This window comes from Dermacentor andersoni, chromosome 2 (assembly GCF_023375885.2).
Source record: "Dermacentor andersoni chromosome 2, qqDerAnde1_hic_scaffold, whole genome shotgun sequence".
NCBI lineage: Eukaryota > Metazoa > Arthropoda > Arachnida > Ixodida > Ixodidae > Dermacentor > Dermacentor andersoni.
In genome coordinates, this window is record NC_092815.1 from 131,119,215 (window position 1) to 131,134,836 (window position 15,622).

Consider the following 15,622-nt stretch of genomic DNA (forward strand, 5'->3'; position numbering starts at 1 on the left):
ACCTTATATTTTTGCTGCCGTAATTATAAGCAACACAGTATTCTACATACTTACATTTACATACTACATACTTACATACTACATACATTTGCGTACTTCGAATGATTTCGAAACATTTTTTTTCGTACAGTGTTGAAGTGTATTTGAAGACAACTCTTAGTTACAATTAACTCCAACTTTTTAGTTAAGGAGTAATATTACTTCACATTTAAGTTTTAGTTAACTCCTAATCTTTTTCTTCAAGAGTTAACTCCTTAGTTTTAGTTTAGTGAGCTCCATAACATTCAGTTAAAGGGTTAATGCCAAGAATTGTTCGATTAAGAGAGAGCATTTTTAACGTACGACCAATGGACGCAAACCAAAGACAGCCATATGGCAAAAGGTTGCATTTTGCGCGAATCCGTGGTAATTTTGAAAGCGCGTCGTGTCTTTTTTTTTTTCACACTGCCCGAGTAATCAGAATGCGCAATAACAGGCGCTCAGAGAGGTGTACTGGAAAATGTTGCCCGCTAGTATGACAGTAAATGCGAGACAAGGAAAGGCATCTGGCTTCAGCGATATTCTCGTTTTTAAACTCGTGCAGTATTCTTTAAGGCAGGTCAAGCGCACAAGGACACAGACGGCGAAAAGAAGACAAACAAGGCGCTACTTCCAACTTGTTTGTCTCCTTTTGGCTGTCCGTGTCTTTGTGCGCTTGACCTGCCTTAACGGAAATGAAGCCGTACCGACCTGCTCGAGTCCAGACCCTTTGTTCAGCAGTATTCTCCTTGAATACCTCCTCTCAGTTGTTGCTTGCTTGTTTTTATTGCGATATCTGCTGCATAAGCACTCCAGGCGTATGTTGCCGTCGCCGTGTTTGCTCTGTGTAAAGTCCAAGGGCGACAACACCGTCGCCGCGCGCCGCATTCTGTATGTGCGAGTGAAAGCGTGCGAGGGTGAGCCGACGATCGCAGCTCAATCTCGCCCGCTCAAGGGAGGAAAGCGGGGAGGAAGCGCGCCGTCTTCCGGCGCGCGCACGGAACCAGTGTGAAGGAAGGCAGGGGGGTGCTTTGAACTTCGGCTGCAACGCTCCACCGCGCGCTGTGGCGGGGCTTTATCTTGAAAACAATCTGGTTTGGGGGCAGTGTCTGTATGTGGGCCGACAGCGTGGGCTGTGGTCTCGCGGCTCAGTTTTGGTTGAAGCGATAGACAGCACGAAGGTCACTCCGCTCGCTGCTGCTGCCTTGCTTCCTCACGCCAGCGTTTTGACAACGTGTACCCGCGGTCATCGACAGGGGTGTGTGCATGTTGTCCTGTGTGCGCTGACACCATGCTTTTTCATTTAGTTAGCGATTGTGTACAAGTTCATACGGTCGATAAAGCTACCGTCCTTACTAATTTGCCATCGCAATCGATGCTTCGCCTTACTTGCGAAACTGCGACTTTTTTCCCTCAAATAATAACACTTGCCCACAAGGGGATTCGGTGACGATTACTTTGTTCTTTGATTTACTCAAAGGATGAATAATTTAAGATATTACAGGTAACGGCACCCTGAAGATATCAGAAGCCACAAATTGGGTTTGTTCTTGTGCGAAAAAATAGTACGCAGCGTTAATTGTTACGTTGTGAAGGCTTGAACATGTTTTCTTTTTTTTTTTTTCTTTTGCTATGCACGCAAGCTCAGGTAGGGGACAATTATAGGGGAAACGATTAATTTACTTGAATTTGAGGATTGGAATGGACCAGCTCGGGCACTCCAGCAGTGGGAATTGTGTAACTCTCACCATTCCGCGGAGTTAAAAGGAGTGAAATTATGGGGATTTCTATTCTCCGGAATTGAATGGCAATGGTGTGGAGTGCCCCACTCTGCAACTCTGGTATCGGCGCTGTAGTCTCATCTCCAGACGCCGACATTGTCTCCCTCTTGCGAAAGCCTGTGAAAGTTGAAGGTGAAAGAACGCATGCGGAAAGTAAGTTGCGCTGAATACGTGTCTCCACAAGAGTTCTCGCCGCACGGCGTAACCGGAACATGTTTTTCTTGTCACTTTGGCAATCTTGCCACCCCGCCCGGTCGTATGTCTGGGACAACCCGACTGTTGAGGAATACCGTCGAACACTAGGAGGGAATGACGTCTGGTGCGCGTTATCGTCAGGCAGCGCACGTTTCTACTAGTATGTTTGGTCAGCGATTTCGTTCTTTTTTCTTTTTTTTTCATAATCAGGAAGACTGGGAGGCAAAGGCGGGCATGTCATGTTCGGTTTCCGCAGTTGCCGCTTTAAGCGATTTCGCACGAAATGGCCGCATTCTTCGTCGCCGGCTTCATGTTCAGGACAAATCGGAGGCACCAAAGCTGCGCGTGTTCGTGTTGTGGAACATGCGAAATGGAAATTACATTTGCCACGCATGTGTCCTCTATGCACGACGTCCCCGTCTTCCCGGGACAGCGTGACTACCCGTATACTAGGGAATTTTTTTGCGAGATGAAAACTACGAGCTTGTGCGTTTGCGCGCATTGTGTGTGTGTGCGTGCGTGTGTTTGGAATGAATTGGTCGGGTGCGGTCGCGCGCGCGCGCGTTGGAGCTTGTCTCGACGGCCGTTTGGCGTCGTCGTCACGGCGGCGCCAGCTGCATCGGCTTCTGCGAAAACTTCGGCGTTGTCGGGTTGCCGCGAACTTCTCCTCTTTCCTTCTTTTGTACGTTTTTTTATGTTGTTGTTCGATTTACGCCGCTGATGGTGCGAAGACCGAGCTATTGCATTTCGCGGTGCTTCCTCTGCACCGTGTTTTGCCACGCGTATACTTCGGAGTGCCCGAGAGCACTGTTCTCTATAGCACTGGATGGGCGGGGGTCTGGCGACGCTGTTGAAGTGCTGTTATTGCTTGTCGTGGCATGGCGATGGACGCATGTTCCCTGTCGTGTTTCTTTTTTTTTTCCTTTGCTTTCGCCATCTAGCATAGTGTATGGGGCGTTTCTCTTTCGAGTGTGTGCAGGGTTCCATCTGCGAGCGGGGCAATTTTTTTTTTCCGAGAGCATTCCGTTCGGCTTCCACGTCCTTTCGCACATGTCTGCAGCAAGGGACATCATATTGGTGCGGAGATGGAAAAGCGCTGGAGAATGTGTCGCTGTATAAAGGATCACGGAAACTGACATACGAGGACTCTCGTAAAGTGTCTTGTTCTCCCCTCTCGGTGATCACGAAATTTTTGCCGCGGCGTACGTACTTCTGTATAGTGTATGCGATCACCGAAAGTTTCTCCCAATAGGAACTTCTTTTTCTTCTGCGTTTGAATATGGTGTTCCCAAGTTTCAGTTCTTGTCACCTTTGAAATGTGTGCTGAAACCACAGTCGGGGTCTTCTGTAACAGTATAACGGCACTTTGGAACTTCCCGCTTTTCTAGCGCGCTCTCTCTCTCTCTCTCTTTCTCTCTCTCTCTCTCTCTCAGGCGAGCTGACGTTTGTATATTGTTGTTCGTTTTTAGGAATGGTGCTTTCGTTGTGTCGCTTTTCTGTATGTCCGCATGTCTTTTTTTTTTTTCCAGGACCTCGTACAATTGTTCGTTGCTTCAATAGTGTCTGTTGCATAATTTTGCTTCAAAGGGCGAACGTTATCTAATTCCTGTGTCTATACATTTGTGTACAACCTAACACTAATTTGGAAGTTTTATACGTAGTGTGGGAAACCACTACACCCGCAGCACCATCTTTCTATCCTGCTGGATGTTGCAAAATAATAACTGGTCGTCGCATGGTTCGATCGCGGTTTCGTGTGTCTTACGCTGCAGAGCGCTCGGCGCGCCCTTTCATTTGCGATTTCGGTACCGAAACGTGCGCCTAGCGTATTATCAGTCATCTGATACTTTATTTAAATAATCACTGGTATCATTGCATGTAGCGTCGAAGGTGATGTTGGGTACCGCGCACGGCGAAGCTTCCGTAGTGCTGCCCGTTTTAAACGCAGTCTGCGATTCCGCACGGGCACATTTGTCCATGTTGCACAGATACAGAGCCGAATTCGGTAAGCTTTTCGTTCACAAGTGCACTTCCCTATTGGCTAGCCACTTTCGCCAAATGTAGCCGAACATTTTGGTTGGATGGCGTGTGCTCTTAATAACTGTTCTAAAGCGTAAGTATGTTTTTATTTTTCGTATGTACGGGTTCTGAGTTTTAGGAATGCCGGAACGCCAGAAACACCTGTGCGCACCAGCCCTCGTGGCTCCATCTCGTGACGCTGGCGTCAACTGGAGCACAGCGACCGGCGTTCTATCTATCTGCTGGTCGAAGAGATCTCGGGAGTAACCGTAGATAGTGTGTAGCAGATTCTTTAAACCGAATCGTTTTCGTTGCCTCTTTCCCCATTTTCGTGGTTCATCAGTGGGAGATATCATCGTACTCCGTAAGGAAAACGTTCGGTCGTTCGCTCGCGATCTTTTTAAATTCACGATCTTCGTCGATGGTTTCTGCATATTTTCTTCCTTCCTTTTTTATTCTTCTCGTATTGCACGGCAATGTTTCTAACGCGTTGTGGTTCAAGAAATCGTCGCCAGATAGCGCTACCAGCGCTTCTGTGTGACAGAGATTTACGTAGAAAATACCGTTTGCATTGAATGGGAAGGGATAACGAGCGAGGGGGAAGTTGATATCAACAAGGGACGGAGGCAGAGGTACCCTTTATCCCCACTGCTATTTATGATGTACATGGTGAGTATGGAGAGGGCACTGGAAGGAAATAATATCGGGTTAAATCTCTCATACAAACAGGCGGGTACAGTAGTAAAGCAGCAGCTTCCAGATTTATTTTATGTGGACGACATTGTGTTGCTAGCTAACAAGCAAAAAAGTGATTTGCAACGTCTGACTAATATGTGTGGACAGGAAGGCGAGAATTCAGGTTTGAAATTTACCGTTAGAAAATCAGGTGTTATGGTATTCAAGGAAAACAGTGAACAGACAGTGGTAGTACAGGGCCAGGAAATACCTCGGGTGAAAGAATATAAATCCTTGGTATATGGATAAACGAAGGCAATGGATATGTGAAAACACAGGAAAAAACAATAACAGTAAAAAGGAAGAGAAATGCAGCCATAAAGAAGCACAGAGCGTTATGGGGATACAATAGGTACGGGAGCACCGGGCTATGTGGAAAGGTGTAGTGGTTCCAATACTTACTTTTGGAAATGCGGTTGTTTGCTTTAAATCAGGGGTACAATCAGGACTCAATGGGAACCAAAGGTCAGTGGGACGCCTCGCATTGGGCGCTCACGGGAAGACTACAAAGAAGCTCTGCTCGGTGATATGGGCTGGACAAGTTTTGAAGTGAGGGAAGCTCACAGTAAAATTGATTTCGAAGAACGACTGAGGAATACGGAAGAAAGTAAATCGGCTGGTAGAGTGTTGAGGTATTTGTACAGAAATAACATTGATTCACAGTGGGGGAAAAGTACCAGGAAGCTTACCAGCAAGTATGTGGTCTGTAGGGTGGGCAACACAGCAACAAAGAAGGTCAAGCGGAAAGTCAGAGAGGCTGAAATAATCTTATGGGTGGCGGCAATGCAAAAGAAACCTGCCATGAGTAAATACTTAAGAGGAAAAAACGAAATCAGGAAAGAAACAATTTATGATAACTCAAAGGGAAGCTCATTACTTTTCGAAGCGAGATCACGATGCCTTAGAACACGCACCTATAAAAAAGCGAGATATAAGAAGGAAGAAGCATGTGTTTGCTGCGGTAAAGCTAGAGAAACGGTGGAGCTTGTTTTATTAGAATGTGAAGATATCTGCCCAGCGGTCGATTTAGACACCACTGGCCTCCTTGAAGCCGTTGGGTTCAGCGAGAGCAGGGGGTAAACGTGTCCGCAATAGAGATTAGTAAGAGGCGATGGAATATTAGTGAAAAAAAGCAGGGAAGCGACAAAAAACGGAGGCGTACAAAAACAAAGTTTGCAATAGGGGGTGAGAAAATTTGGTTATGGGAATTCATCGTGGGGGTCTGTTTTTTTTTTTTTTTTTAAACCTGGTTAGGACGTTCGGCAGTATAATAGCAAAAGCTTGGTGGCGTAACCGACCGCTCCGTTCCAAAGGGGACGCTCATAACATGCATCCATCCATCCCGTCGTAGTATTTTCCGCTTCTCTGGTATTCCGTAAACTGTAATTAACTTTAATACGCTTATGGACATAGTCTGCCTGTTCTTAACTACGCTTCCATTTTCGTTCCTTGTCTTTCTGCAAAAATTTCGTGAAAGCATAGCACGAATTGATCGAATAGTTGTTTCGACTCATACTAAGGTATCAGCGCAGAAAAAAGTGCGCAAGAGCGTAAATCTGACGCCATGAGGCTGCACTAACTCTACTGAGTTTATTTCTGTGGAACTGATATTCTGCACCTATAGTATATTCAGCAATATGACTACTTATTTTGTTAGTTCGGTGTTGGTAGCGTCAGCTTTACGTTCTTGTGCCCTTTGCCTTTCCTGCGCTGCTGCCTCAAAAGTGTGGATATATATATATATATATATATATATATATATATATATATATATATATATATATATATATTATATGTGTATCGTAAGTGGAATGCTCACGCTCGTTTTCTTTCCTATTCTTCGCAGTGTTTTGATAACCGCGTGGGCGGTCGGCGAGGAGGCCCCGGCGGTGTAGCGGGCAGCGGCGACGACGAAGTGGCGGCAGCGCCTTGCAGGACTCCGCAACGGGTCCGAACCACCGACCTCCATGCGAGGTGAGCCTCTGTTCTTGCTGCCTTGTTTATGTTGGCATCGGTTGCAGCTCTGACGAAGGTCGTTGTCAAAGTAAGCGAATTTTCTGAATCTACGGAAATATGTATGACATAAAGTCGTTGGCGCAACGTTTAGCCCTGTTGATTCCTTTTCGATTCCTTTTCGGTCATGGCGTCCCACGTCGTTGCCGAGCCTCGCGTCACTTTTCCAACTTCTGCTTTTTATTCCACATTCATCGCATGCACAGGCCACGTACGCGCGAAGCGTTGTTTCCATCGGCAATTGGAAAGCGACCTATTTCATCCCCAGCGAGGCTGCATTTTCTCATCGTCTTTAGCGAATAGGCGCCCCCCGAGAAAAAGTGCCAAGAGACGCCTCTCGCCTCCGCTTTCACGTGACCTCCCTTCGCGCAAACATTTGTATCGCTTCTGGAACGGCAATATAGAGAGCTTTCCCGTACATGACTACACTACCAATTCTCCCGCCGCCGAACTCTCGTCTCTTCCCGCGCTGAGACGCGCAGCCGTGTCTGTTGTAAAGTTTCCCGCGGCGTCTGCGGGGGCGGGAGATGCGATGTACACACAATGGGCCAGCGCACGCGCTTTTCGAAAGCGCCTGCTCGCCGAATTGCATTCGGCCTCCATCCACCCCACGTTCGACGGCGGGCGCCTTCGAGAGTGCCATGCCACGTTCGCGTCGCGCCTTTGCTCGACGCTGTTCGTTCGCGTCCCCGAAGAGATCGTGTCGGGGGGGATGAAGAAAAAGGTATACTGGCGAGCGTTCGAGAAAACGAGCGAAGCGAATAAGACGCAGAAGAGAAGATACGGCGACGCTCGCGGAAATGGAGGGAGCGTGGGAAGACGAAGAAAGGTCGCGGAAAGAAGCAAGATCCTGCGCGCGACTCTTGAGAGGAAGCCGTGCCGCGGACGCGGACTGCGCGGAAGTCGTCGGCGCAAATCGAGTACGCGAGCGCGCGCGCGCCAATCTTTATCTGCCGACTGCAAGCAGTTTGCATGCTTTGCGCGGCTCCCTTTTTCTCCCCCCGTTCGTTCCCGGAAAAGGCTTTTGGTTTATTCCTGTTTTCCTGCTTCCCCGTTCCCTATCTGCTGGAGCTGTAGCGGAGAACGACGACGCCCCTTCCAGAATCCTCGTATATTGCGAGATGGCGTCGCGAAACCTTTCTGCTTGCCTTTTGTTTCTGTGACGCTTTTTCGTTCGCTAGTCTCTGTCGGCCCCATTCGCTGTCCTGCAGCAAGAGTTCGGGCTTTCCAGTTTCGGGGCTTTTTCCGCGCGGTATACAATGTGGTTTCGGCGGGAACGAATGTAAGGGAACAAGGGACGAAATATTAAAGCGGGGGGGGGGGGGGGGTGGATTCGTGGCGCAATGTACGCGCATTCTTCGGTTCCTCAGTCGCGGCTCGAATGTAGATGTCGGTGTGCGTTCCCGCTGTGGTGAGCTCTCTGCGGAGGCGGCATGATCGCTCTTCTTCACCGCACGCCATGCAACTGTATAGCGCTGTGTTGTGTTCGGGAAGCGAAAGCGAAGTTAAGGCCTAGCAACCGAGACGGAGTTAAAGCAGTTCTGATTTTCTCTCGTCTTCATCACGTTGTTCTTTATGTCGTTTCTTCTCGGTCTCTTTTTCTACTCTCTCTCTCTCTCTCTCTCTATCTCTCTCTCTATCTATCTTTATCAGAAACGTGCGAATAGACTTCGCAAACAAGCCGATGTACGCTCATATATCGCTTCTCTTGTCTCTCAATAATTATCCAGTATATACTTCATGCAATGAATACGCCACTGCCTCGGGCTCACGTCAAAAGAGGGACATCATGGCCGCCTGCGGCCATTGTCGTGCCGCTCCAGTTCCCGGAGCTGAGCTTCTACGTTATCTGCTCTCGCCTCCATCGATCACCCTGTCTGGGCAACGATCCTCTGTCCAGAGCCATGCAGCAAGCCGCATTGATCAGCTATCTGCAGCACCCGGTCTATACGCGTTAGCAAAAAATGGCGGTACGGCAGCGCCAGGGGTGAGGGGAGGGGGTAATAGAAAGGGGAGGCGGGGAGGGTGGTTCCACTGGTAATGACAAAACACCGTTGCTGTGCCGCGACTGCTGAGCGCTTTGCTACTAACGAGCCGATTGGGCAGAGTGCTAAATTAACAGGCAGGCGTTTTTGATTTGTGAGGAGCAAATTTGTTGGCGTTGGACATTACAGGCCCTTCTTTTTTTTGCTGTACTCGGGATAGGAGCAATTATTGCGGTGATTTCTCAATGTGGGAGTTTGTAGAAAGCCCCCCCCCCCTCCCCCCTTAATTGACTTCATTAGCGGTGCGCTGCTCGTTCGTGCTCATGATGCCGACGGCATTAAGTTCGTCGCGATGCAGCTTGCTCTGTAGTAATGGAAATTCTTGCACTCCCCTTTTTATTGCGAAAGCATTATATGCCCCGTTGAGCGAAAATCCGCCGTAGTCTGCGTGACCGAAGGATGGTACCAAAAATGGCCACAGCGCAAAGAGTAAAAACACGTCAGAAAATGCTCGGATTGACGTCAAATTTCTCAGGGAGGTTCCTGTAAACAAAGCAAATTAATGGCTCTGAAAAGAAAATTTGGCAATTAAATTCCGGCCTGGTTGGGAATCGAACCTGGGCCTTCTTCCGCGGCGCCACGGCGGCTTCACGGGTTCTGGCTGACCAAAGGTGTGCCCATTGCGTGGGGGTCATTTGGTGACGCTGATTTAGTGGCCCGCTCCCTGGCCCCGAGAAAGCAACGATTGTTAAGAACGGCCAGCTGCAGTGCAAATTTTGCCAACCAGTTGCGACCGCGGGCGTCATCTTTTCCTGGAGCGCCGCCGCAAACCTCTAGCCACGGCGTCACTAAATCGCCATTGTAACTGAATGCGTTCGGCGGGCCAACTATTATTACCGAACCCACCAACGCCGCCCTGTTCTGCTATGAGTGGGGGAGTTGCCGCGGGAACGTCGACGGAGGCCCCTTCCCACGCGCCGACCACGACGCAGGACAATGGCTACTCGGACGCGCTGCGAGGGTCCGCACCGAGTTCTACGAAATTCGTGTGATGTCGGTTTCGGACCGTGAACCTGTGTGTGTGTGCGTGTGTAAACCGTCCCGCGGAGAGGCGGCCTGTTTACGATGGCTGGACGAACGTTTCCGTCACCTTGGAACCGAGGGGGGACCGAGTGTTTAAAAACCGCTGTTGTGCGGATGCTCAACACACTGTCTCAAGCAGTCATGTTAGGCTGATGTACTTTTCTAAGCAGTCATGCTAGACTGATGTAGATACTGTAAATAAACCCATATTCCTCGTTCTCGATGAAAAACAGTTCTTCCCTTCATCAACGTCCTCAGCGTGGATAAGTTGGACGACGGCATGGGCCAGCTACCTTCGAATTAATGCCGGACTCCAATCTTGACAACGGGTTACGAGCGATGGGATTGAGCCCCCAATCCTAACACGATGCAGCGTGAAGGGCCTTTCATAGCTGCACGCTCGTCGGTGAAGCATTAATCGTCGAGAAGGGATGCCGGGCATAACAACGCTAAGCGCCAATCGTAACAGCGTGCGAGTTAAGCGAGGGAGCCGTCGATCTTCGCGTTTCGGAAATCGAAACATCAAGTCGCGACATTTGGTGCTTACCCGTCCCGAAGTCTGGAATCCTCGATTCACTGTCCTCTTCCCCCTTCTATATCCACCACACTCGCACACGTCTCCAGTTACGTGCTTTGTTCGTTCAAAACTGCTGGTATGTGTTCCTCACGCTGTTCCTCCTATGCTTACCGCTCAGTGCTCGCTCAATGCTCACTCCGCGCGTTGCATTCCTTTCCCTCTAATAATTTCGGACCTTCTTTCTTTTTCTTTTTTAATTCCTCAGCGTCACGAGCCTATCGAGTTTACGCAGCGTCTCTCTCGTTTAACGGCGGCCCGCTTTTCGAATTTGTCGCGCTACGCTTTCAGTTCGGTTAACTCCCGGAGGCACGGGGACCGTATACAAATGCGCGGACGCATTCGCAAAGAAGGGCACGCGCGCGCGCGCGTGTGTGCGTCTATGAGCCCGTGCAATTTATGCGTCGGTCTGCGCGCGAGAGCGAACGAGCCGAGTGTGCGTGCGCGCGGAATTTCGCTTTGCGGGGCTTCCCGTTCCCTTTCCTCGGGTTTCTCTTCGCTGCCTGCCTGCCCTGTCTGCGGATCCCTGCAGCCCTGTGCTCCCGCGGAATGCAAACGCCGACTTTTCTTTTCTTCGAGCTCCGCTGACACACGCGTGCTCTGACAGACCGTGAAGCCAGGGATGATTCGGAACGGCTTTGAACACCTGCGTTTTCCGCGTTTTTTTCATTTTTCTTATTGCAAACCTGTTTGTTTGCGTGCAGGATTTAATTTTGTTTTAGTCTGCCCTCTCATTCGCCTTGCCGTATCCAAATACCCCCTCCCCTCCCCCTGATCTTTTTTTAATTTTTATTTTTATTTATTTTTCAAGTGCGGCCCCTGTGTAGTACTTCACTATCCCAGGCTCCCACGCGCGTACTGTTTCGGCTGTCGCCATGTGGCGGGACGCCTTTTGTTTCGAGCTGCTGCGTCATGCGTCAACATTACGCAGTGTACGGGTAACACGATATGTACTCTGCGGCACTACACTCGATAATCATGCGTTTCTACGAGGCCCACACCAGCATCTCTCATCCACTTTTTTTTTTTTTCGGCGCCGAAATTAATGTTCTCGTCGGCCTCTGAAAGAAAGGCAAGGAGAAGTATGGGAAAACGTTTGGCGCGACGGAAACGGGCCTGAATGGGAACGCTTTGTCTGCGATGTTGCGGCAGTTAGTTGTCGGAACAAAGGACTCGGGAGTCCTCGTTGGCAGTCGTCTGTGGACACGATAACCAGTAGGAAGCGTTTCGAGAAAGCTTTTCCTTGCGGGCTTCTCTCTCTGAGCGAAAGTTCATTTCGGCGGTCTTAGCGCTGCTCCCGTTCGCGTTGTTTTCGATACCGCGCCGTTTCGCTATTTACTTTGTGGATGCGCCATAGACCCGCGTACATTGTATGAAAGTGCCTTTCACCTGCCGTAATTATGGCGCCAGGAGCTGCGAAGCACGCCTAGTATATAGGGGACGTATTCGGCTGCGATCACTGTCCGTGATACTATATCGCCTCGGCATCAGGCGCGCGCTGATTGGCTGGTTTAGTACGACAGGAAAATTAATACCGCCATCTGGTAAGTTCCGGCATGCGTCAATTTTACGTTGTTGGGTGCTCCCGATATATTTGGAATTAGCAAACGTGTGTTTGCGCGGTCGGTTGGAGGTGAAGCGTATAATAGAGACGAGAGAAATAGTTAATAGAATTTTTGGTGGCGGTTCGCACGTGGTATTGTGCAGCGATGTTTGTTGACCGTTGATCGATGAGTGCATTGTGCTGCCTTTTGTTAGTGCTAATTTTCGGTGACAATGTCTGGGAGCAGCTGACAGCGGCACCGTGGACAACGCGTTGCGAGCGTGGTTCCTCGCAGGCGGTTCCTCTATTCGGAGACTGATGCAGAAGCAAAGTGTGTCGTTGTAGAATATTGTTACGCGAACGAGGGATTAAGCACTGAAGGCTATTTACACTATGTGTATATAAAAATTTGGAGGACGCTTAAGCTTCGCCTTTAAAGGGCACCTCCGGCAATTTTTTAACCATATTAGGAGTCATCTTCAAATGGCATTGACAGCCCTGTCACCGGTAGGGTGGTTAAATTTGCTTAGAAATTCATCAATAATTTCACATAACCAATAAACGAGATATCGAAACGGGTAGCTGCTTCGTGTGACGTCATGATGAGCCGATGACGTCTGAACCTATACACTACCATAATGTAAACACGCAGTACACGTAGCGCTAACACCGCAGAAACGAAGCTGATGTCTCCTGACGACACGAGGAGCTTTCCCAGATTTTCCGAACTAGACATCGGCGATTTCAGCGACAGTGGTGTAGTCTCTGCCGTCACAAACGCAGGGTGGCCAGTAAAAAGTCATGAGTCGGGAACGCAACCATTATCTGACATTCATTTTCAGGAAAACTTAATGACTTGCAACCATATTGTTTGGCACAGATAACCAGAGTGCACAGGAGAACCTAATTATATCGAAAAATCGCCGGAGTCGCCCTTTAAGAGTGGAACGTGATAGCACTCAAAGATCCCTGACTGCTTCTCACGCTTCCCGGCAACTGCAGCTTATGTAACCGTAATGTTTACCGGGAAACGCTGGCAGTGAATGCTATGCACGAAGGGGGTGCGCTTGCTGGCAGAAATGCTGGCAGAAATGTGCAGCCAATCTTGCATGGCCCGCAGATGCGCGTTGGCGAGCGCCTTCCGGATGGTGTTGCAAGGAGCCGGGCGCGTCGCTCTATGAATGGTACAAACGCTGGAAAAGAGATTTCTGTTCGAGCTTCCGCGTAATGGAATTACGTTTTCTCGTGTATTCAAATTACAATTCGACGCGATCATGTCTGTAGATTGTGTGCAAGTCGTATTCTACGATTTTTCGTACGCGTTTGAGAAATTCAATTACTTCAGTAACGTCTTTGCGCTACACGGGGAGGGCCTGCGGGGTTGGGTGTGCGGGGTTCGGAATGATTTTTCACTCAGAAGACGGTCGACGCGAGACGCCGACGGTGGATTTTCTGTGACACCGGGCCCTTAACGCTGTCGTATTAAAAACGACTCCAGCCCTGGCCACTTCAGCCGACAGCTTGAGACCCAGGAGCGGTTCGTCTTCTTCGTCAGAGCGCTTGCGCGCATCGTCCAAAAGAAACAGGCAATATGCGCGTAGCGTTATCCCGTGCGGCAGAAGCACACTCCTGCTACGTCTAAATATCGGTTTTAACAGGACAGTAATAGGATTTGAGGCGCGCGACATGCAGAACGTCACTGGAGGCACTGGAGTTGACAGGGGTGATATCATATACGTAACTGGAGTACAGGCATGCAGCACTCCATGTGGGCCTGTGTACCGAGACAGGAGTTTTTCTAACAGGTTAACGTGACGGGTCAGGGACCACAGCAGTACCAGAGATCCAGGCGAAAAGGGCACGTCTCTGTCTTGACGGTCGTACAAACGCCGTTGGTTCTCTTGGGAGGTCAGGAGGCGAGCGTGGGAAATTTCGCGTACTTAAGCTGCCCTGGTTATGGTGTCAAGGGCATATTCGCTGGCCTCTGCAGCAGTGGATGGAAGGGGTGATGTGTCCAATAGCAATCTGAGTTCTCGGCCGAACAACAGAAAGAACGGGGAATAACCAGCAGTGTCGTGGCGCGATGAATTGTGTGCAAAGGTGACATAGGGTGGAGCAATTGGTGTGGAGATATCCATGCTCTAAAATCGCGTCGTGTAAAAGAAAATCAGTGGCATCTGTCGAGCAGCTTGTTGGAAACGCTGCGGTCATGGCGTAGCGCGTGGCGTAATCTGTCGCCACAGCGACTTGTCAGACATTGATAGAGGGAGAGTGTCAAGAAAGTCCAAGCGAACGCGTAAGAACGGCTCCGACGAGACGTCGCGCGGTTGAAGGCACCCGGCAGGGAGCGTGGATATAGTGTTTTTCGGCGCTGGCATTTCTCACACGCCGCAACGTATATCCGAACGGAGCGAGCAAGGCCTGGCCAAAAGAATCTCCGACGAATACGGTCGCAAGTGCGGGAGACGCCGAGGTGACCGGCGGTTGGTAAGTGTTGGAAGTTCATGGAGAACAGTTAACCGGGTACGCTTAGAAATGACGAGGATTAGGGCAGGACCGTCGGCGCGAACGTTGTGGTGGTATAATACACCATTCCGGAGGACAACCAAGTGAAGGGACGAATCGGAAGTCGAAGATTCCAAGCGATCAGTGATGGCGCACAAGGTGGCATCACGACGTCAATTGCTCGTCGGCGAAGTGGAGTAGTTGAGAAACGGAGAAAACGCAAGAGCGTCTTCATCTGTGTCAGGTGTGGTGGGTGGTTCATCCACTGGATAACGTGATAAAGTTTCTTGTACACTACCATAGGAATATTCTTGTAGCCGTGGAGCCCAGCGACCAAGCTGGCCGGTAGGATCCTCGAGTGACGAAATGCAGCAGAGCGCGGGATGGTATACGTGATTACAGAGAGGTGCGTGCCGTACAAGTATACGGGCGGAATTTTGAAACTGCCCGTACGAGAACCAGGCACTCACGCTTTCTAATCGAATAGTTGCGCTACACTGCTGTGAGGAGGCGGCTAACGTCGGCGATTACGTGATCTTGTTCCCGTTGGTGTTGTTGTAATCGTACCGCTGGCACGAGTTGTTGGGGTCTCGGTGCTGACGCCCGTTATTGCCAATGGGTCGCAAGCCCCAAGGGTAGCGTTGGCCTGGCGGCCTGGGGCACTGGAAGCATCCGAAGGTCCCGGCAAAGCAAGAGAAGACTGGTAACAGAACAACTTGTTTATTCTAACATAGCAAAAGAGCGGCCGGTCAGTTCGACCGAAGTGGAGAGACGGGAGAGCACGCAACTCAACAGTACAAAACGGAGTCTCTCTCCTGGCGTCCGGGGGCAGCTGCTCTTATACTCTCGGCGTCGCGGTCCAAAAGGGAAGGTCACGGGATGAAGGTCACGGGATGAAGGTCACGGGACGGCGGAGCATGAGCCCACGACGGCGCGCACGGTCGAGCCGAGAGACCTGCTGAACCGAGTGCAGTGACGCATCGCCAACCCGCCCACACGACGGCGCGCACGGTTGAGCCGAGAGACCTCCAGGCTCCTCATTCGGGGAACTCCGCTCCCCGGCTGCCGCGCTTTGACAAGCGAGGGCACACACACACACACGCACACACGAAGACACGTGGCACTGAAACACGCCTGGACACGCTTGGCGGGGAAGCGTTGCGGCGGCGTC

At 50.2% G+C, this 15,622-nt stretch overlaps 1 protein-coding gene across 4 annotated transcripts in view; it reads left to right on the top strand.

Moving 5' to 3' along the window:
* Pgant5 (polypeptide N-acetylgalactosaminyltransferase 5) overlaps positions 1–15,622 on the top strand; it is a 390,813-nt gene that overhangs the window by 254,666 nt on the left and 120,525 nt on the right. For 3 of the 4 annotated variants that reach the window (XM_050187571.3, XM_055076248.2, XM_055076250.2), the window contains one exon: positions 6,595–6,722. The exons of the other annotated variant lie outside the window; for it this stretch is intronic. The gene's annotated coding sequence lies outside the window, so the exon portion shown is untranslated. The remainder of the gene's footprint in view (positions 1–6,594; positions 6,723–15,622) is intronic. 4 annotated transcript variants of the gene reach the window in all.